This window comes from Taudactylus pleione, unplaced genomic scaffold, assembly GCF_031769625.1.
Source record: "Taudactylus pleione unplaced genomic scaffold, aTauple2 ptg000016l, whole genome shotgun sequence".
NCBI lineage: Eukaryota > Metazoa > Chordata > Amphibia > Anura > Myobatrachidae > Taudactylus > Taudactylus pleione.
The window spans coordinates 17,511,913-17,534,068 of NW_028284418.1; the positions used below are offsets into that span (position 1 = coordinate 17,511,913).

The 22,156-nt window shown below is 33.5% G+C and overlaps 1 non-coding gene across 1 annotated transcript; it reads right to left on the reverse strand.

Moving 5' to 3' along the window:
• Positions 1-17,870: 17,870 nt before the first annotated feature.
• Positions 17,871-17,952, reverse strand: TRNAL-UAG (transfer RNA leucine (anticodon UAG)). The gene has a single exon. It is a non-coding gene; the product is annotated as a tRNA-Leu (tRNA).
• Positions 17,953-22,156: the final 4,204 nt, after the last annotated feature.

Consider the following 22,156-nt stretch of genomic DNA (forward strand, 5'->3'; position numbering starts at 1 on the left):
TTGCCATCAATAACTGGCCTACTCTTTGTATAATAAAGATGGCAGTAGTGGGATTTGCACCCACGCCTCCAAAGAGACTGGAGCCTTAATCCAGCGCATTAGACTGCTCGGCCATGCTACCACATGTGCATGTTGTTAGGGTAGCTCACAGATCTAGAACATCAAAATTAAAGGGTTTTTTTGTTTTAAAGTATTAATTGAAAAGATGTCAGCAATGGTTAAAAGAAAGTTCATTATTAAACATAAAACCGATGAGAAATTCATACTTTTTATTGAATTGCATTTTGTTGATTTTCATTGAAATAAGAAAAGAAATTGAGATGCATGAAGTAATAAAATATTAGTTCTGATAGGGCACATAATTACTTCATGCAAAATTAAAATTTGAACATCTTTTTTGTTAGCAGATATCATTATTTTAAAGGTTTGAGAAGACTGTTGCAACTATGATGAACTGTTTAGAACTTGGTGGCTAATGCAGGATACTATCACCAACCTTTTTCAGTTGGTTAATATCTGATCAATCATCAATTCTTTGGAAAATAAGATTGGCAGCAGTGCGTTTTGAACCCACGCCTCCGAAGAGACTGGAGCCTAAATCCAGTGCCTTAGACAGCTCGGCCATGCTACCACTGGTGCACATGGAGTTCTTATCTCACAGATCTTTCATATAATTAAGATTGCTGCAAATTAAATGTTTAATTTTGTTTTAAAGCGACACTTGGAAAGAAGTGTCATGTTAAAAGTCTATGAAATGATAAACAATACGCTAATACAAGAATTCAATGAAAGGTAAAAACATCCATGTTTTACTTGGTAATATTGATGAGAACTGATTTTCTAATTTTCTCAGTTACTTTTTGTTTGTTTTAACTGACATATTCAAAAATTGAGATGCTTGCTAGATGCATAATGTAGATCGCAGAGATATTCAAAGCCACTTTTTGAGAGCAACAATACATTTTCGATAGTTCTAAAAAAGGTTTGAGAAAACTATTAAAACCATGATAACTTGTTTTGAGCTACTGCATGTGACAGCTTATGGTTTGCTTCCACCAACCAAATTTAGCTTCTTTTATACCTTATCTACTTTAGGAAAGCACTTTGATATATGTCACTGGATCTTCTCCTTGGAGAATAAATATGGCAGCAGTGGGATTTGATTCCAGCAGCTTGAAGAGCTCTGTCATCCTACAACCTGCTGTACACTTTCAAATATTTTAGCTCTCATATCTGGAATGTCATTCAAAACTTTACCCAAAGTCAGGAAAAGCTGAGATAAAATGCAAAAGAAGCCAGGTACATTTAACAAGTAATGATTATATTTGTCTTCAGATTTCCTTCATTTAGTGCAACTGATGTATCCAAATAACTTTGAAGTACTATTCAAATGCCTAAAATAGACAGCTGTGAGATTAAAATCCAGAAAGATAGGAAAGTTAGAGAAATCGGAATATAAATCCATCAATTTATACCAATGAGTCACGTTGCCAACATTTCCATCTCTAATTGTATGATAAGACCACTCAGTAATTAAATATTAGTTATGATATTACTTCTAATTACTTCATGCCAATTTAATTTTGGCTCATCTTTACTCTTAGCAGATAACATTTTTAAAACGTTTGGGAAGTCTCTTGTAACAATGATGAACTGTTGAGTAGCTATAGAAATCTTCCACCAACCAACTTCAGCTGGGTAATATCCTATCAAATGGAAAAAAAGAATCACTTTGCCATCAATAACTGGCCTACTCTTTGTATAATAAAGATGGCAGTAGTGGGATTTGCACCCACGCCTCCAAAGAGATTGGAGCCTTAATCCAGCGCCTTAGACTGCTCGGCCATGCTACCACATGTGCATGTTGTTAGGGTAGCTCACAGATCTAGAACATCAAAATTAAAGGGTTTTTTTGTTTTAAAGTATTAATTGAAAAGATGTCAGCAAAGGTTAAAAGAAAGTTCATTATTAAACATAAAACCGATGAGAAATTCATATTTTTTATTGAATTGCATTTTGTTTATTTTCATTGAAATAACAAAAGAAATTGAGATGCATGAAGTAATAAAATATTAGTTCTGATAGGGCACATAATTACTTCATGCAAAATTAAAATTTGAACATCTTTTTTGTTAGCAGATATCATTATTTTAAAGGTTTGAGAAGACTGTTGCAACTATGATGAACTGTTTAGAACTTGGTGGCTAATGCAGGGTACTATCACCAACCTTTTTCAGTTGGTTAATATCTGATCAATCATCAATTCTTTGGAAAATAAGATTGGCAGCAGTGCATTTTGAACCAACGCCACCGAAGAGACTGGAGCCTAAATCCAGTGCCTTAGACAGCTCGGCCATGCTACCACTGGCGCACATGGAGTTCTTATCTCACAGATCTTTCATATAATTAAGATTGCTGCAAATTAAATGTTTAATTTTGTTTTAAAGCGACACTTGGAAAGAAGTGTCATGTTAAAAGTCTATGAAATGATAAACAATACGCTAATACAAGAATTCAATGAAAGGTAAAAACATCCATGTTTTACTTGGTAATATTGATGAGAACTGATTTTTTAATTTTCTCAGTTACTTTTTGTTTGTTTTAACTGACATATTCAAAAATTGAGATGCTTGCTAGATGCATAATGTAGATCGCAGAGATATTCAAAGCCACTTTTTGAGAGCAACAATACATTTTCGATAGTTCTAAAAAAGGTTTGAGAAAACTATTAAAACCATGATAACTTGTTTTGAGCTACTGCATGTGACAGCTTATGGTGTGCTTCCATCAACCAAATTTAGCTTCTTTTATACCTTATCTACTTTAGGAAAGCACTTTGATATATATCACTGGATCTTCTCCTTGGAGAATAAATATGGCAGCAGTGGGATTTGATTCCAGCAGCTTGAATAGCTCTGTCATCCTACAACCTGCTGTACACTTTAAAATATTTTAACTCTCATATCTGGAATGTCATTCAAAACTTTACCCAAAGTCAGGAAAAGCTGAGATAAAATGCAAAAGAAGCCAGGTACATTTAACAAGTAATGATTATATTTGTCTTCAGATTTCCTTCATTTAGTGCAACTGATGTATCCAAATAACTTTGAAGTACTATTCAAATGCCTAAAATTGACAGCTGTGAGATTAAAATCCAGAAAGATAGGAAAGTTAGAGAAATCGGAATATAAATCCATCAATTTATACCAATGAGTCACGTTGCCGACATTTCCATCTCTAATTGTATGATAAGACCACTCAGTAATTAAATATTAGTTATGATATTACTTCTAATTACTTCATGCCAACTTAATTTTGGCTCATCTTTACTCTTAGCAGATAACATTTTTAAAACGTTTGGGAAGTCTCTTGTAACAATGATGAACTGTTGAGTAGCTATAGGAATCTTCCACCAACCAACTTCAGCTGGGTAATATCCTATCTAATGGAAAAAAAGAATCAATTTGCCATCAATAACTGGCCTACTCTTTGTATAATAAAGATGGCAGTAGTGGGATTTGCACCCACGCCTCCAAAGAGACTGGAGCCTTAATCCAGCGCATTAGACTGCTCGGCCATGCTACCACATGTGCATGTTGTTAGGGTAGCTCACAGATCTAGAACATCAAAATTAAAGGGTTTTTTTGTTTTAAAGTATTAATTGAAAAGATGTCAGCAATGGTTAAAAGAAAGTTCATTATTAAACATAAAACCGATGAGAAATTCATACTTTTTATTGAATTGCATTTTGTTGATTTTCATTGAAATAAGAAAAGAAATTGAGATGCATGAAGTAATAAAATATTAGTTCTGATAGGGCACATAATTACTTCATGCAAAATTAAAATTTGAACATCTTTTTTGTTAGCAGATATCATTATTTTAAAGGTTTGAGAAGACTGTTGCAACTATGATGAACTGTTTAGAACTTGGTGGCTAATGCAGGATACTATCACCAACCTTTTTCAGTTGGTTAATATCTGATCAATCATCAATTCTTTGGAAAATAAGATTGGCAGCAGTGCGTTTTGAACCCACGCCTCCGAAGAGACTGGAGCCTAAATCCAGTGCCTTAGACAGCTCGGCCATGCTACCACTGGTGCACATGGAGTTCTTATCTCACAGATCTTTCATATAATTAAGATTGCTGCAAATTAAATGTTTAATTTTGTTTTAAAGCGACACTTGGAAAGAAGTGTCATGTTAAAAGTCTATGAAATGATAAACAATACGCTAATACAAGAATTCAATGAAAGGTAAAAACATCCATGTTTTACTTGGTAATATTGATGAGAACTGATTTTCTAATTTTCTCAGTTACTTTTTGTTTGTTTTAACTGACATATTCAAAAATTGAGATGCTTGCTAGATGCATAATGTAGATCGCAGAGATATTCAAAGCCACTTTTTGAGAGCAACAATACATTTTCGATAGTTCTAAAAAAGGTTTGAGAAAACTATTAAAACCATGATAACTTGTTTTGAGCTACTGCATGTGACAGCTTATGGTTTGCTTCCACCAACCAAATTTAGCTTCTTTTATACCTTATCTACTTTAGGAAAGCACTTTGATATATGTCACTGGATCTTCTCCTTGGAGAATAAATATGGCAGCAGTGGGATTTGATTCCAGCAGCTTGAAGAGCTCTGTCATCCTACAACCTGCTGTACACTTTCAAATATTTTAGCTCTCATATCTGGAATGTCATTCAAAACTTTACCCAAAGTCAGGAAAAGCTGAGATAAAATGCAAAAGAAGCCAGGTACATTTAACAAGTAATGATTATATTTGTCTTCAGATTTCCTTCATTTAGTGCAACTGATGTATCCAAATAACTTTGAAGTACTATTCAAATGCCTAAAATAGACAGCTGTGAGATTAAAATCCAGAAAGATAGGAAAGTTAGAGAAATCGGAATATAAATCCATCAATTTATACCAATGAGTCACGTTGCCAACATTTCCATCTCTAATTGTATGATAAGACCACTCAGTAATTAAATATTAGTTATGATATTACTTCTAATTACTTCATGCCAATTTAATTTTGGCTCATCTTTACTCTTAGCAGATAACATTTTTAAAACATTTGGGAAGTCTCTTGTAACAATGATGAACTGTTGAGTAGCTATAGGAATCTTCCACCAACCAACTTCAGCTGGGTAATATCCTATCAAATGGAAAAAAAGAATCACTTTGCCATCAATAACTGGCCTACTCTTTGTATAATAAAGATGGCAGTAGTGGGATTTGCACCCACGCCTCCAAAGAGATTGGAGAATTAATCCAGCGCCTTAGACGGCTCGGCCATGCTACCACATGTGCATGTTGTTAGGGTAGCTCACAGATCTAGAACATCAAAATTAAAGGGTTTTTTTGTTTTAAAGTATTAATTGAAAAGATGTCAGCAAAGGTTAAAAGAAAGTTCATTATTAAACATAAAACCGATGAGAAATTCATATTTTTTATTGAATTGCATTTTGTTTATTTTCATTGAAATAACAAAAGAAATTGAGATGCATGAAGTAATAAAATATTAGTTCTGATAGGGCACATAATTACTTCATGCAAAATTAAAATTTGAACATCTTTTTTGTTAGCAGATATCATTATTTTAAAGGTTTGAGAAGACTGTTGCAACTATGATGAACTGTTTAGAACTTGGTGGCTAATGCAGGGTACTATCACCAACCTTTTTCAGTTGGTTAATATCTGATCAATCATCAATTCTTTGGAAAATAAGATTGGCAGCAGTGCATTTTGAACCAACGCCACCGAAGAGACTGGAGCCTAAATCCAGTGCCTTAGACAGCTCGGCCATGCTACCACTGGCGCACATGGAGTTCTTATCTCACAGATCTTTCATATAATTAAGATTGCTGCAAATTAAATGTTTAATTTTGTTTTAAAGCGACACTTGGAAAGAAGTGTCATGTTAAAAGTCTATGAAATGATAAACAATACGCTAATACAAGAATTCAATGAAAGGTAAAAACATCCATGTTTTACTTGGTAATATTGATGAGAACTGATTTTTTAATTTTCTCAGTTACTTTTTGTTTGTTTTAACTGACATATTCAAAAATTGAGATGCTTGCTAGATGCATAATGTAGATCGCAGAGATATTCAAAGCCACTTTTTGAGAGCAACAATACATTTTCGATAGTTCTAAAAAAGGTTTGAGAAAACTATTAAAACCATGATAACTTGTTTTGAGCTACTGCATGTGACAGCTTATGGTGTGCTTCCATCAACCAAATTTAGCTTCTTTTATACCTTATCTACTTTAGGAAAGCACTTTGATATATATCACTGGATCTTCTCCTTGGAGAATAAATATGGCAGCAGTGGGATTTGATTCCAGCAGCTTGAATAGCTCTGTCATCCTACAACCTGCTGTACACTTTAAAATATTTTAACTCTCATATCTGGAATGTCATTCAAAACTTTACCCAAAGTCAGGAAAAGCTGAGATAAAATGCAAAAGAAGCCAGGTACATTTAACAAGTAATGATTATATTTGTCTTCAGATTTCCTTCATTTAGTGCAACTGATGTATCCAAATAACTTTGAAGTACTATTCAAATGCCTAAAATTGACAGCTGTGAGATTAAAATCCAGAAAGATAGGAAAGTTAGAGAAATCGGAATATAAATCCATCAATTTATACCAATGAGTCACGTTGCCGACATTTCCATCTCTAATTGTATGATAAGACCACTCAGTAATTAAATATTAGTTATGATATTACTTCTAATTACTTCATGCCAACTTAATTTTGGCTCATCTTTACTCTTAGCAGATAACATTTTTAAAACGTTTGGGAAGTCTCTTGTAACAATGATGAACTGTTGAGTAGCTATAGGAATCTTCCACCAACCAACTTCAGCTGGGTAATATCCTATCTAATGGAAAAAAAGAATCAATTTGCCATCAATAACTGGCCTACTCTTTGTATAATAAAGATGGCAGTAGTGGGATTTGCACCCACGCCTCCAAAGAGACTGGAGCCTTAATCCAGCGCATTAGACTGCTCGGCCATGCTACCACATGTGCATGTTGTTAGGGTAGCTCACAGATCTAGAACATCAAAATTAAAGGGTTTTTTTGTTTTAAAGTATTAATTGAAAAGATGTCAGCAATGGTTAAAAGAAAGTTCATTATTAAACATAAAACCGATGAGAAATTCATACTTTTTATTGAATTGCATTTTGTTGATTTTCATTGAAATAAGAAAAGAAATTGAGATGCATGAAGTAATAAAATATTAGTTCTGATAGGGCACATAATTACTTCATGCAAAATTAAAATTTGAACATCTTTTTTGTTAGCAGATATCATTATTTTAAAGGTTTGAGAAGACTGTTGCAACTATGATGAACTGTTTAGAACTTGGTGGCTAATGCAGGATACTATCACCAACCTTTTTCAGTTGGTTAATATCTGATCAATCATCAATTCTTTGGAAAATAAGATTGGCAGCAGTGCGTTTTGAACCCACGCCTCCGAAGAGACTGGAGCCTAAATCCAGTGCCTTAGACAGCTCGGCCATGCTACCACTGGTGCACATGGAGTTCTTATCTCACAGATCTTTCATATAATTAAGATTGCTGCAAATTAAATGTTTAATTTTGTTTTAAAGCGACACTTGGAAAGAAGTGTCATGTTAAAAGTCTATGAAATGATAAACAATACGCTAATACAAGAATTCAATGAAAGGTAAAAACATCCATGTTTTACTTGGTAATATTGATGAGAACTGATTTTCTAATTTTCTCAGTTACTTTTTGTTTGTTTTAACTGACATATTCAAAAATTGAGATGCTTGCTAGATGCATAATGTAGATCGCAGAGATATTCAAAGCCACTTTTTGAGAGCAACAATACATTTTCGATAGTTCTAAAAAAGGTTTGAGAAAACTATTAAAACCATGATAACTTGTTTTGAGCTACTGCATGTGACAGCTTATGGTTTGCTTCCACCAACCAAATTTAGCTTCTTTTATACCTTATCTACTTTAGGAAAGCACTTTGATATATGTCACTGGATCTTCTCCTTGGAGAATAAATATGGCAGCAGTGGGATTTGATTCCAGCAGCTTGAAGAGCTCTGTCATCCTACAACCTGCTGTACACTTTCAAATATTTTAGCTCTCATATCTGGAATGTCATTCAAAACTTTACCCAAAGTCAGGAAAAGCTGAGATAAAATGCAAAAGAAGCCAGGTACATTTAACAAGTAATGATTATATTTGTCTTCAGATTTCCTTCATTTAGTGCAACTGATGTATCCAAATAACTTTGAAGTACTATTCAAATGCCTAAAATAGACAGCTGTGAGATTAAAATCCAGAAAGATAGGAAAGTTAGAGAAATCGGAATATAAATCCATCAATTTATACCAATGAGTCACGTTGCCAACATTTCCATCTCTAATTGTATGATAAGACCACTCAGTAATTAAATATTAGTTATGATATTACTTCTAATTACTTCATGCCAATTTAATTTTGGCTCATCTTTACTCTTAGCAGATAACATTTTTAAAACATTTGGGAAGTCTCTTGTAACAATGATGAACTGTTGAGTAGCTATAGGAATCTTCCACCAACCAACTTCAGCTGGGTAATATCCTATCAAATGGAAAAAAAGAATCACTTTGCCATCAATAACTGGCCTACTCTTTGTATAATAAAGATGGCAGTAGTGGGATTTGCACCCACGCCTCCAAAGAGATTGGAGAATTAATCCAGCGCCTTAGACGGCTCGGCCATGCTACCACATGTGCATGTTGTTAGGGTAGCTCACAGATCTAGAACATCAAAATTAAAGGGTTTTTTTGTTTTAAAGTATTAATTGAAAAGATGTCAGCAAAGGTTAAAAGAAAGTTCATTATTAAACATAAAACCGATGAGAAATTCATATTTTTTATTGAATTGCATTTTGTTTATTTTCATTGAAATAACAAAAGAAATTGAGATGCATGAAGTAATAAAATATTAGTTCTGATAGGGCACATAATTACTTCATGCAAAATTAAAATTTGAACATCTTTTTTGTTAGCAGATATCATTATTTTAAAGGTTTGAGAAGACTGTTGCAACTATGATGAACTGTTTAGAACTTGGTGGCTAATGCAGGGTACTATCACCAACCTTTTTCAGTTGGTTAATATCTGATCAATCATCAATTCTTTGGAAAATAAGATTGGCAGCAGTGCATTTTGAACCAACGCCACCGAAGAGACTGGAGCCTAAATCCAGTGCCTTAGACAGCTCGGCCATGCTACCACTGGCGCACATGGAGTTCTTATCTCACAGATCTTTCATATAATTAAGATTGCTGCAAATTAAATGTTTAATTTTGTTTTAAAGCGACACTTGGAAAGAAGTGTCATGTTAAAAGTCTATGAAATGATAAACAATACGCTAATACAAGAATTCAATGAAAGGTAAAAACATCCATGTTTTACTTGGTAATATTGATGAGAACTGATTTTTTAATTTTCTCAGTTACTTTTTGTTTGTTTTAACTGACATATTCAAAAATTGAGATGCTTGCTAGATGCATAATGTAGATCGCAGAGATATTCAAAGCCACTTTTTGAGAGCAACAATACATTTTCGATAGTTCTAAAAAAGGTTTGAGAAAACTATTAAAACCATGATAACTTGTTTTGAGCTACTGCATGTGACAGCTTATGGTGTGCTTCCATCAACCAAATTTAGCTTCTTTTATACCTTATCTACTTTAGGAAAGCACTTTGATATATATCACTGGATCTTCTCCTTGGAGAATAAATATGGCAGCAGTGGGATTTGATTCCAGCAGCTTGAATAGCTCTGTCATCCTACAACCTGCTGTACACTTTAAAATATTTTAACTCTCATATCTGGAATGTCATTCAAAACTTTACCCAAAGTCAGGAAAAGCTGAGATAAAATGCAAAAGAAGCCAGGTACATTTAACAAGTAATGATTATATTTGTCTTCAGATTTCCTTCATTTAGTGCAACTGATGTATCCAAATAACTTTGAAGTACTATTTAAATGCCTAAAATTGACAGCTGTGAGATTAAAATCCAGAAAGATAGGAAAGTTAGAGAAATCGGAATATAAATCCATCAATTTATACCAATGAGTCACGTTGCCGACATTTCCATCTCTAATTGTATGATAAGACCACTCAGTAATTAAATATTAGTTATGATATTACTTCTAATTACTTCATGCCAACTTAATTTTGGCTCATCTTTACTCTTAGCAGATAACATTTTTAAAACGTTTGGGAAGTCTCTTGTAACAATGATGAACTGTTGAGTAGCTATAGGAATCTTCCACCAACCAACTTCAGCTGGGTAATATCCTATCTAATGGAAAAAAAGAATCAATTTGCCATCAATAACTGGCCTACTCTTTGTATAATAAAGATGGCAGTAGTGGGATTTGCACCCACGCCTCCAAAGAGACTGGAGCCTTAATCCAGCACATTAGACTGCTCGGCCATGCTACCACATGTGCATGTTGTTAGGGTAGCTCACAGATCTAGAACATCAAAATTAAAGGGTTTTTTTGTTTTAAAGTATTAATTGAAAAGATGTCAGCAATGGTTAAAAGAAAGTTCATTATTAAACATAAAACCGATGAGAAATTCATACTTTTTATTGAATTGCATTTTGTTGATTTTCATTGAAATAAGAAAAGAAATTGAGATGCATGAAGTAATAAAATATTAGTTCTGATAGGGCACATAATTACTTCATGCAAAATTAAAATTTGAACATCTTTTTTGTTAGCAGATATCATTATTTTAAAGGTTTGAGAAGACTGTTGCAACTATGATGAACTGTTTAGAACTTGGTGGCTAATGCAGGATACTATCACCAACCTTTTTCAGTTAGTTAATATCTGATCAATCATCAATTCTTTGGAAAATAAGATTGGCAGCAGTGCGTTTTGAACCCACGCCTCCGAAGAGACTGGAGCCTAAATCCAGTGCCTTAGACAGCTCGGCCATGCTACCACTGGTGCACATGGAGTTCTTATCTCACAGATCTTTCATATAATTAAGATTGCTGCAAATTAAATGTTTAATTTTGTTTTAAAGCGACACTTGGAAAGAAGTGTCATGTTAAAAGTCTATGAAATGATAAACAATACGCTAATACAAGAATTCAATGAAAGGTAAAAACATCCATGTTTTACTTGGTAATATTGATGAGAACTGATTTTCTAATTTTCTCAGTTACTTTTTGTTTGTTTTAACTGACATATTCAAAAATTGAGATGCTTGCTAGATGCATAATGTAGATCGCAGAGATATTCAAAGCCACTTTTTGAGAGCAACAATACATTTTCGATAGTTCTAAAAAAGGTTTGAGAAAACTATTAAAACCATGATAACTTGTTTTGAGCTACTGCATGTGACAGCTTATGGTTTGCTTCCACCAACCAAATTTAGCTTCTTTTATACCTTATCTACTTTAGGAAAGCACTTTGATATATGTCACTGGATCTTCTCCTTGGAGAATAAATATGGCAGCAGTGGGATTTGATTCCAGCAGCTTGAAGAGCTCTGTCATCCTACAACCTGCTGTACACTTTCAAATATTTTAGCTCTCATATCTGGAATGTCATTCAAAACTTTACCCAAAGTCAGGAAAAGCTGAGATAAAATGCAAAAGAAGCCAGGTACATTTAACAAGTAATGATTATATTTGTCTTCAGATTTCCTTCATTTAGTGCAACTGATGTATCCAAATAACTTTGAAGTACTATTCAAATGCCTAAAATAGACAGCTGTGAGATTAAAATCCAGAAAGATAGGAAAGTTAGAGAAATCGGAATATAAATCCATCAATTTATACCAATGAGTCACGTTGCCAACATTTCCATCTCTAATTGTATGATAAGACCACTCAGTAATTAAATATTAGTTATGATATTACTTCTAATTACTTCATGCCAATTTAATTTTGGCTCATCTTTACTCTTAGCAGATAACATTTTTAAAACATTTGGGAAGTCTCTTGTAACAATGATGAACTGTTGAGTAGCTATAGGAATCTTCCACCAACCAACTTCAGCTGGGTAATATCCTATCAAATGGAAAAAAAGAATCACTTTGCCATCAATAACTGGCCTACTCTTTGTATAATAAAGATGGCAGTAGTGGGATTTGCACCCACGCCTCCAAAGAGATTGGAGAATTAATCCAGCGCCTTAGACGGCTCGGCCATGCTACCACATGTGCATGTTGTTAGGGTAGCTCACAGATCTAGAACATCAAAATTAAAGGGTTTTTTTGTTTTAAAGTATTAATTGAAAAGATGTCAGCAAAGGTTAAAAGAAAGTTCATTATTAAACATAAAACCGATGAGAAATTCATATTTTTTATTGAATTGCATTTTGTTTATTTTCATTGAAATAACAAAAGAAATTGAGATGCATGAAGTAATAAAATATTAGTTCTGATAGGGCACATAATTACTTCATGCAAAATTAAAATTTGAACATCTTTTTTGTTAGCAGATATCATTATTTTAAAGGTTTGAGAAGACTGTTGCAACTATGATGAACTGTTTAGAACTTGGTGGCTAATGCAGGGTACTATCACCAACCTTTTTCAGTTGGTTAATATCTGATCAATCATCAATTCTTTGGAAAATAAGATTGGCAGCAGTGCATTTTGAACCAACGCCACCGAAGAGACTGGAGCCTAAATCCAGTGCCTTAGACAGCTCGGCCATGCTACCACTGGCGCACATGGAGTTCTTATCTCACAGATCTTTCATATAATTAAGATTGCTGCAAATTAAATGTTTAATTTTGTTTTAAAGCGACACTTGGAAAGAAGTGTCATGTTAAAAGTCTATGAAATGATAAACAATACGCTAATACAAGAATTCAATGAAAGGTAAAAACATCCATGTTTTACTTGGTAATATTGATGAGAACTGATTTTTTAATTTTCTCAGTTACTTTTTGTTTGTTTTAACTGACATATTCAAAAATTGAGATGCTTGCTAGATGCATAATGTAGATCGCAGAGATATTCAAAGCCACTTTTTGAGAGCAACAATACATTTTCGATAGTTCTAAAAAAGGTTTGAGAAAACTATTAAAACCATGATAACTTGTTTTGAGCTACTGCATGTGACAGCTTATGGTGTGCTTCCATCAACCAAATTTAGCTTCTTTTATACCTTATCTACTTTAGGAAAGCACTTTGATATATATCACTGGATCTTCTCCTTGGAGAATAAATATGGCAGCAGTGGGATTTGATTCCAGCAGCTTGAATAGCTCTGTCATCCTACAACCTGCTGTACACTTTAAAATATTTTAACTCTCATATCTGGAATGTCATTCAAAACTTTACCCAAAGTCAGGAAAAGCTGAGATAAAATGCAAAAGAAGCCAGGTACATTTAACAAGTAATGATTATATTTGTCTTCAGATTTCCTTCATTTAGTGCAACTGATGTATCCAAATAACTTTGAAGTACTATTCAAATGCCTAAAATTGACAGCTGTGAGATTAAAATCCAGAAAGATAGGAAAGTTAGAGAAATCGGAATATAAATCCATCAATTTATACCAATGAGTCACGTTGCCGACATTTCCATCTCTAATTGTATGATAAGACCACTCAGTAATTAAATATTAGTTATGATATTACTTCTAATTACTTCATGCCAACTTAATTTTGGCTCATCTTTACTCTTAGCAGATAACATTTTTAAAACGTTTGGGAAGTCTCTTGTAACAATGATGAACTGTTGAGTAGCTATAGGAATCTTCCACCAACCAACTTCAGCTGGGTAATATCCTATCTAATGGAAAAAAAGAATCACTTTGCCATCAATAACTGGCCTACTCTTTGTATAATAAAGATGGCAGTAGTGGGATTTGCACCCACGCCTCCAAAGAGACTGGAGCCTTAATCCAGCGCCTTAGACTGCTCGGCCATGCTACCACATGTGCATGTTGTTAGGGTAGCTCACAGATCTAGAACATCAAAATTAAAGGGTTTTTTTGTTTTAAAGTATTAATTGAAAAGATGTCAGCAAAGGTTAAAAGAAAGTTCATTATTAAACATAAAACCGATGAGAATTTCATATTTTTTATTGAATTGCATTTTGTTTATTTTCATTGAAATAACAAAAGAAATTGAGATGCATGAAGTAATAAAATATTAGTTCTGATAGGGCACATAATTACTTCATGCAAAATTAAAATTTGAACATCTTTTTTGTTAGCAGATATCATTATTTTAAAGGTTTGAGAAGACTGTTGCAACTATGATGAACTGTTTAGAACTTGGTGGCTAATGCAGGGTACTATCACCAACCTTTTTCAGTTGGTTAATATCTGATCAATCATCAATTCTTTGGAAAATAAGCTTGGCAGCAGTGCGTTTTGAACCAACGCCACCGAAGAGACTGGAGCCTAAATCCAGTGCCTTAGACAGCTCGGCCATGCTACCACTGGCGCACATGGAGTTCTTATCTCACAGATCTTTCATATAATTAAGATTGCTGCAAATTAAATGTTTAATTTTGTTTTAAAGCGACACTTGGAAAGAAGTGTCATGTTAAAAGTCTATGAAATGATAAACAATACGCTAATACAAGAATTCAATGAAAGGTAAAAACATCCATGTTTTACTTGGTAATATTTAAGAGAACTGATTTTCTAATTTTCTCAGTTACTTTTTGTTTGTTTTAACTGACATATTTCAAAAATTGAGATGCTTGCTAGATGCATAATGTAGATCGCAGAGATATTCAAAGCCACTTTTTGAGAGCAACAATACATTTTCGATAGTTCTAAAAAAGGTTTGAGAAAACTATTAAAAACATGATAACTTGTTTTGAGCTACTGCATGTGACAGCTTATGGTGTGCTTCCATCAACCAAATTTAGCTTCTTTTATACCTTATCTACTTTAGGAAAGCACTTTGATATATATCACTGGATCTTCTCCTTGGAGAATAAATATGGCAGCAGTGGGATTTGATTCCAGCAGCTTGAATAGCTCTGTCATCCTACAACCTGCTGTACACTTTAAAATGTTTTAGCTCTCATATCTGGAATGTCATTCAAAACTTTACCCAAAGTCAGGAAAAGCTGAGATAAAATGCAAAAGAAGCCAGGTACATTTAACAAGTAATGATTATATTTGTCTTCAGATTTCCTTCATTTAGTGCAACTGATGTATCCAAACAATGTTGAAGTACTATTCAAATGCCTAAAATAGACAGCTGTGAGATTAAAATCCACAAAGATAGGAAAGTTAGAGAAATTGGAATATAAATCCATCAATTTATACCAATGAGTCACGTTGCCAACATTTCCATCTCTAATTGTATGATAAGACCACTCAGTAATTAAATATTAGTTATGATATTACTTCTAATTACTTCATGCCAACTTAATTTTGTCTCATCTTTACACTTAGCAGATAACATTTTTAAAACATTTGGGAAGTCTCTTGTAACAATGATGAACTGTTGAGTAGCTATAGGAAACTTCCACCAACCAACTTCAGCTGGGTAATATCCTATCAAAAGGAACAAAAGAATCACTTTGCCATCAATAACTGGCCTACTCTTTGTATAATAAAGATGGCAGTAGTGGGATTTGCACCCACGCCTCCAAAGAGACTGGAGCCTTAATCCAGCGCCTTAGACTGCTCGGCCATGCTACCACATGTGCATGTTGTTAGGGTATCTCACAGATCTAGAACATCAAAATTAAAGGGTTTTTTTGTTTTAAAGTATTAATTGAAAAGATGTCAGCAATGGTTAAAAGAAAGTTCATTATTAAACATAAAACCGATGAGAAATTCATACTTTTTATTGAATTGCATTTTGTTGATTTTCATTGAAATAACAAAAGAAATTGAGATGCATGAAGTAATAAAATATTAGTTCTGATAGGGCACATAATTACTTCTTGCAAAATTAAAATTTGAACTTCTTTTTTGTTAGCAGATATCATTATTTTAAAGGTTTGAGAAGACTGTTGCAACTATGATGAACTGTTTAGAACTTGGTGGCTAATGCAGGGTACTATCACCAACCTTTTTCAGTTGGTTAATATCTGATCAATCATCAATTCTTTGGAAAATAAGATTGGCAGCAGTGGGATTTGCACCCACGCCTCCGAAGAGACTGGAGCCTAAATCCAGTGCCTTAGACAGCTCGGCCATGCTACCACTGGCGCACATGGAGTTCTTATCTCACAGATCTTTCATATAATTAAGATTGCTGCAAATTAAATGTTTAATTTTGTTTTAAAGTGACTCTTGGAAAGAAGTGTCATTTTAAAAGTCTATGAAATGATAAACAATACGCTAATACAAGAATTCAATGAAAGGTAAAAACATCCATGTTTTACTTGGTAATATTGATGAGAACTGATTTTCTAATTTTCTCAGTTACTTTTTGTTTGTTTTAACTGACATATTCAAAAATTGAGATGCTTGCTAGATGCATAATGTAGATCACAGAGATATTCAAAGCCACTTTTTGAGAGCAACAATACATTTTAGATAGTTCTAAAAAAGGTTTGAGAAAACTATTAAAACCATGATAACTTGTTTTGAGCTACTGCATGTGACAGCTTATGGTGTGCTTCCATCAACCAAATTTAGCTTATTTTATACCTTATCTACTTTAGGAAAGCACTTTGATATATATCACTGGATCTTCTCCTTGGAGAATAAATATGGCAGCAGTGGGATTTAATTCCAGCAGCTTGAATAGCTCTGTCATCCTACAACCTGCTGTACACTTTAAAATATTTTAGCTCTCATATCTGGAATGTCATTCAAAACTTTACCCAAAGTCAGGAAAAGCTGAGTTAAAATGCAAAAGAAGCCAGGTACATTTAACAAGTAATGATTATATTTGTCTTCAGATTTCCTTCATTTAGTGCAACTGATGTATCCAAACAATGTTGAAGTACTATTCAAATGCCTAAAATAGACAGCTGTGAGATTAAAATCCAGAAAGATAGGAACGTTAGAGAAATCGGAATATAAATCCATCAATTTATACCAATGAGTCACGTTGCCAACATTTCCATCTCTAATTGTATGATAAGACCACTCAGTAATTAAATATTAGTTATGATATTACTTCTAATTACTTCATGCCAACTTAATTTTGTCTCATCTTTACTCTTAGCAGATAACATTTTTAAAACGTTTGGGAAGTCTCTTGTAACAATGATGAACTGTTGAGTAGCTATAGGAATCTTCCACCAACCAACTTCAGCTGGGTAATATCCTATCAAATGGAAAAAAAGAATCACTTTGCCATCAATAACTGGCCTACTCTTTGTATAATAAAGATGGCAGTAGTGGGATTTGCACCCACGCCTCCAAAGAGACTGGAGCCTTAATCCAGCGCCTTAGACGGCTCGGCCATGCTACCACATGTGCATGTTGTTAGGGTAGCTCACAGATCTAGAACATCAAAATTAAAGCGTTTTTTTGTTTTAAAGTATTAATTGAAAAGATGTCAGCAATGGTTAAAAGAAAGTTCATTATTAAACATAAAACCGATGAGAAATTCATACTTTTTATTGAATTGCATTTTGTTGATTTTCATTGAAATAACAAAAGAAATTGAGATGCATGAAGTAATAAAATATTAGTTCTGATAGGTCACATAATTACTTCTTGCAAAATAAAAATTTGAACTTCTTTTTTGTTAGCAGATATCATTATTTTAAAGGTTTGAGAAGACTGTTGCAACTATGATGAACTGTTTAGAACTTGGTGGCTAATGCAGGGTACTATCACCAACCTTTTTCAGTTGGTTAATATCTGATCAATCATCAATTCTTTTGAAAAAAATATTGGCAGCAGTGGGATTTGAACCCACACCTCCGAAGAGACTGGAGCCTAAATCCAGTGCCTTAGACCGCTCGGCCATGCTACCACTGGCACACATGGAGTTCTTATCTCACAGATCTTTCATATAATTAAGATTGCTGCAAATTAAATGTTTAATTTTGTTTTAAAGCGACACTTGGAAAGAAGTGTCATGTTAAAAGTCTATGAAATGATAAACAATACGCTAATACAAGAATTCAATGAAAGGTAAAAACATCCATGTTATACTTGGTAATATTGATGAGAACTGATTTTATTAATTTTCTCAGTTACTTTTTGTTTGTTTTAACTGACATATTCAAAAATTGAGATGCTTGCTAGATGCATAATGTAGATCGCAGAGATATTCAAAGCCACTTTTTGAGAGCAACAATACATTTTCAATAGTTCTAAAAAAGGTTTGAGAAAACTATTAAAACCATGATAACTTGTTTTGAGCTACTGCATGTGACAGCTTATGGTGTGCTTCCACCAACCAAATTTAGCTTCTTTTATACCTTATCTACTTTAGGAAAGCACTTTGATATATATCACTGGATTTTCTCCTTGGAGAATAAATATGGCAGCAGTGGGATTTGATACCAGCAGCTTGAAGAGCTCTGTAATCCTACAACCTGCTGTACACTTTCAAATATTTTAGCTCTCATATCTGGAATGTCATTCAAAACTTTACCCAAAGTCAGGAAAAGCTGAGATAAAATGCAAAAGAAGCCAGGTACATTTAACAAGTAATGATTATATTTGTCTTCAGATTTCCTTCATTTAGTGCAACTAATGTATCCAAATAACTTTGAAGTACTATTCAAATGCCTAAAATAGACAGCTGTGAGATTAAAATCCAGAAAGATAGGAAAGTTAGAGAAATCGGAATATAAATCCATCAATTTATACCAATGAGTCACGTTGCCAACATTTCCATCTCTAATTGTATGATAAGACCACTCAGTAATTAAATATTAGTTATGATATTACTTCTAATTACTTCATGCCAATTTAATTTTGGCTCATCTTTACTCTTAGCAGATAACATTTTTAAAACGTTTGGGAAGTCTCTTGTAACAATGATGAACTGTTGAATAGCTATAGGAATCTTCCACCAACCAACTTCAGCTGGGTAATATCCTATCTAATGGAAAAAAAGAATCAATTTGCCATCAATAACTGGCCTACTCTTTGTATAATAAAGATGGCAGTAGTGGGATTTGCACCCACGCCTCTGAAGAGATAGGAGCCTTAATCCATCGCCTTAGACTGCTCGGCCATGCTACCACATGTGCATGTTGTTAGGGTAGCTCACAGATCTAGAACATCAAAATTAAAGGGTTTTTTTGTTTTAAAGTATTAATTGAAAAGATGTCAGCAAAGGTTAAAAGAAAGTTCATTATTAAACATAAAACCGATGAGAAATTCATATTTTTTATTGAATTGCATTTTGTTTATTTTCATTGAAATAACAAAAGAAATTGAGATGCATGAAGTAATAAAATATTAGTTCTGATAGGGCACATAATTACTTCATGCAAAATTAAAATTTGAACATCTTTTTTGTTAGCAGATATCATTATTTTAAAGGTTTGAGAAGACTGTTGCAACTATGATGAACTGTTTAGAACTTGGTGGCTAATGCAGGGTACTATCACCAACCTTTTTCAGTTGGTTAATATCTGATCAATCATCAATTCTTTGGAAAATAAGATTGGCAGCAGTGCATTTTGAACCAACGCCACCGAAGAGACTGGAGCCTAAATCCAGTGCCTTAGACAGCTCGGCCATGCTACCACTGGCGCACATGGAGTTCTTATCTCACAGATCTTTCATATAATTAAGATTGCTGCAAATTAAATGTTTAATTTTGTTTTAAAGCGACACTTGGAAAGAAGTGTCTTGTTAAAAGTCTATGAAATGATAAACAATACGCTAATACAAGAATTCAATGAAAGGTAAAAACATCCATGTTTTACTTGGTAATATTTATGAGAACTGATTTTCTAATTTTCTCAGTTACTTTTTGTTTGTTTTAACTGACATATTCAAAAATTGAGATGCTTGCTAGATGCATAATGTAGATCGCAGAGATATTCAAAGCCACTTTTTGAGAGCAACAATACATTTTCGATAGTTCTAAAAAAGGTTTGAGAAAACTATTAAAACCATGATAACTTGTTTTGAGCTACTGCATGTGACAGCTTATGGTGTGCTTCCATCAACCAAATTTAGCTTCTTTTATACCTTATCTACTTTAGGAAAGCACTTTGATATATATCACTGGATCTTCTCCTTGGAGAATAAATATGGCAGCAGTGGGATTTGATTCCAGCAGCTTGAATAGCTCTGTCATCCTACAACCTGCTGTACACTTTAAAATATTTTAGCTCTCATATCTGGAATGTCATTCAAAACTTTACCCAAAGTCAGGAAAAGCTGAGGTAAAATGCAAAAGAAGCCAGGTACATTTAACAAGTAATGATTATATTTGTCTTCAGATTTCCTTCATTTAGTGCAACTGATGTATCCAAACAATGTTGAAGTACTATTCAAATGCCTAAAATAGACAGCTGTGAGATTAAAATCCACAAAGATAGGAAAGTTAGAGAAATCGGAATATAAATCCATCAATTTATACCAATGAGTCACGTTGCCAACATTTCCATCTCTAATTGTATGATAAGACCACTCAGTAATTAAATATTAGTTATGATATTACTTCTAATTACTTCATGCCAACTTAATTTTGGCTCATCTTTACTCTTAGCAGATAACATTTTTAAAACATTTGGGAAGTCTCTTGTAACAATGATGAACTGTTGAGTAGCTATAGGAATCTTCCACCAACCAACTTCAGCTGGGTAATATCCTATCAAATGGAAAAAAAGAATCACTTTGCCATCAATAACTGGCCTACTCTTTGTATAATAAAGATGGCAGTAGTGGGATTTGCACCCACGCCTCCAAAGAGACTGGAGCCTTAATCCAGCGCCTTAGACTGCTCGGCCATGCTACCACATGTGCATGTTGTTAGGGTAGCTCACAGATCTAGAACATCAAAATTAAAGGGTTTTTTTGTTTTAAAGTATTAATTGAAAAGATGTCAGCAAAGGTTAAAAGAAAGTTCATTATTAAACATAAAACCGATGAGAAATTCATATTTTTTATTGAATTGCATTTTGTTTATTTTCATTGAAATAACAAAAGAAATTGAGATGCATGAAGTAATAAAATATTAGTTCTGATAGGGCACATAATTACTTCATGCAAAATTAAAATTTGAACATCTTTTTTGTTAGCAGATATCATTATTTTAAAGGTTTGAGAAGACTGTTGCAACTATGATGAACTGTTTAGAACTTGGTGGCTAATGCAGGGTACTATCACCAACCTTTTTCAGTTGGTTAATATCTGATCAATCATCAATTCTTTGGAAAATAAGCTTGGCAGCAGTGCGTTTTGAACCAACGCCACCGAAGAGACTGGAGCCTAAATCCAGTGCCTTAGACAGCTCGGCCATGCTACCACTGGCGCACATGGAGTTCTTATCTCACAGATCTTTCATATAATTAAGATTGCTGCAAATTAAATGTTTAATTTTGTTTTAAAGCGACACTTGGAAAGAAGTGTCATGTTAAAAGTCTATGAAATGATAAACAATACGCTAATACAAGAATTCAATGAAAGGTAAAAACATCCATGTTTTACTTGGTAATATTTAAGAGAACTGATTTTCTAATTTTCTCAGTTACTTTTTGTTTGTTTTAACTGACATATTTCAAAAATTGAGATGCTTGCTAGATGCATAATGTAGATCGCAGAGATATTCAAAGCCACTTTTTGAGAGCAACAATACATTTTCGATAGTTCTAAAAAAGGTTTGAGAAAACTATTAAAAACATGATAACTTGTTTTGAGCTACTGCATGTGACAGCTTATGGTGTGCTTCCATCAACCAAATTTAGCTTCTTTTATACCTTATCTACTTTAGGAAAGCACTTTGATATATATCACTGGATCTTCTCCTTGGAGAATAAATATGGCAGCAGTGGGATTTGATTCCAGCAGCTTGAATAGCTCTGTCATCCTACAACCTGCTGTACACTTTAAAATATTTTAGCTCTCATATCTGGAATGTCATTCAAAACTTTACCCAAAGTCAGGAAAAGCTGAGATAAAATGCAAAAGAAGCCAGGTACATTTAACAAGTAATGATTATATTTGTCTTCAGATTTCCTTCATTTAGTGCAACTGATGTATCCAAA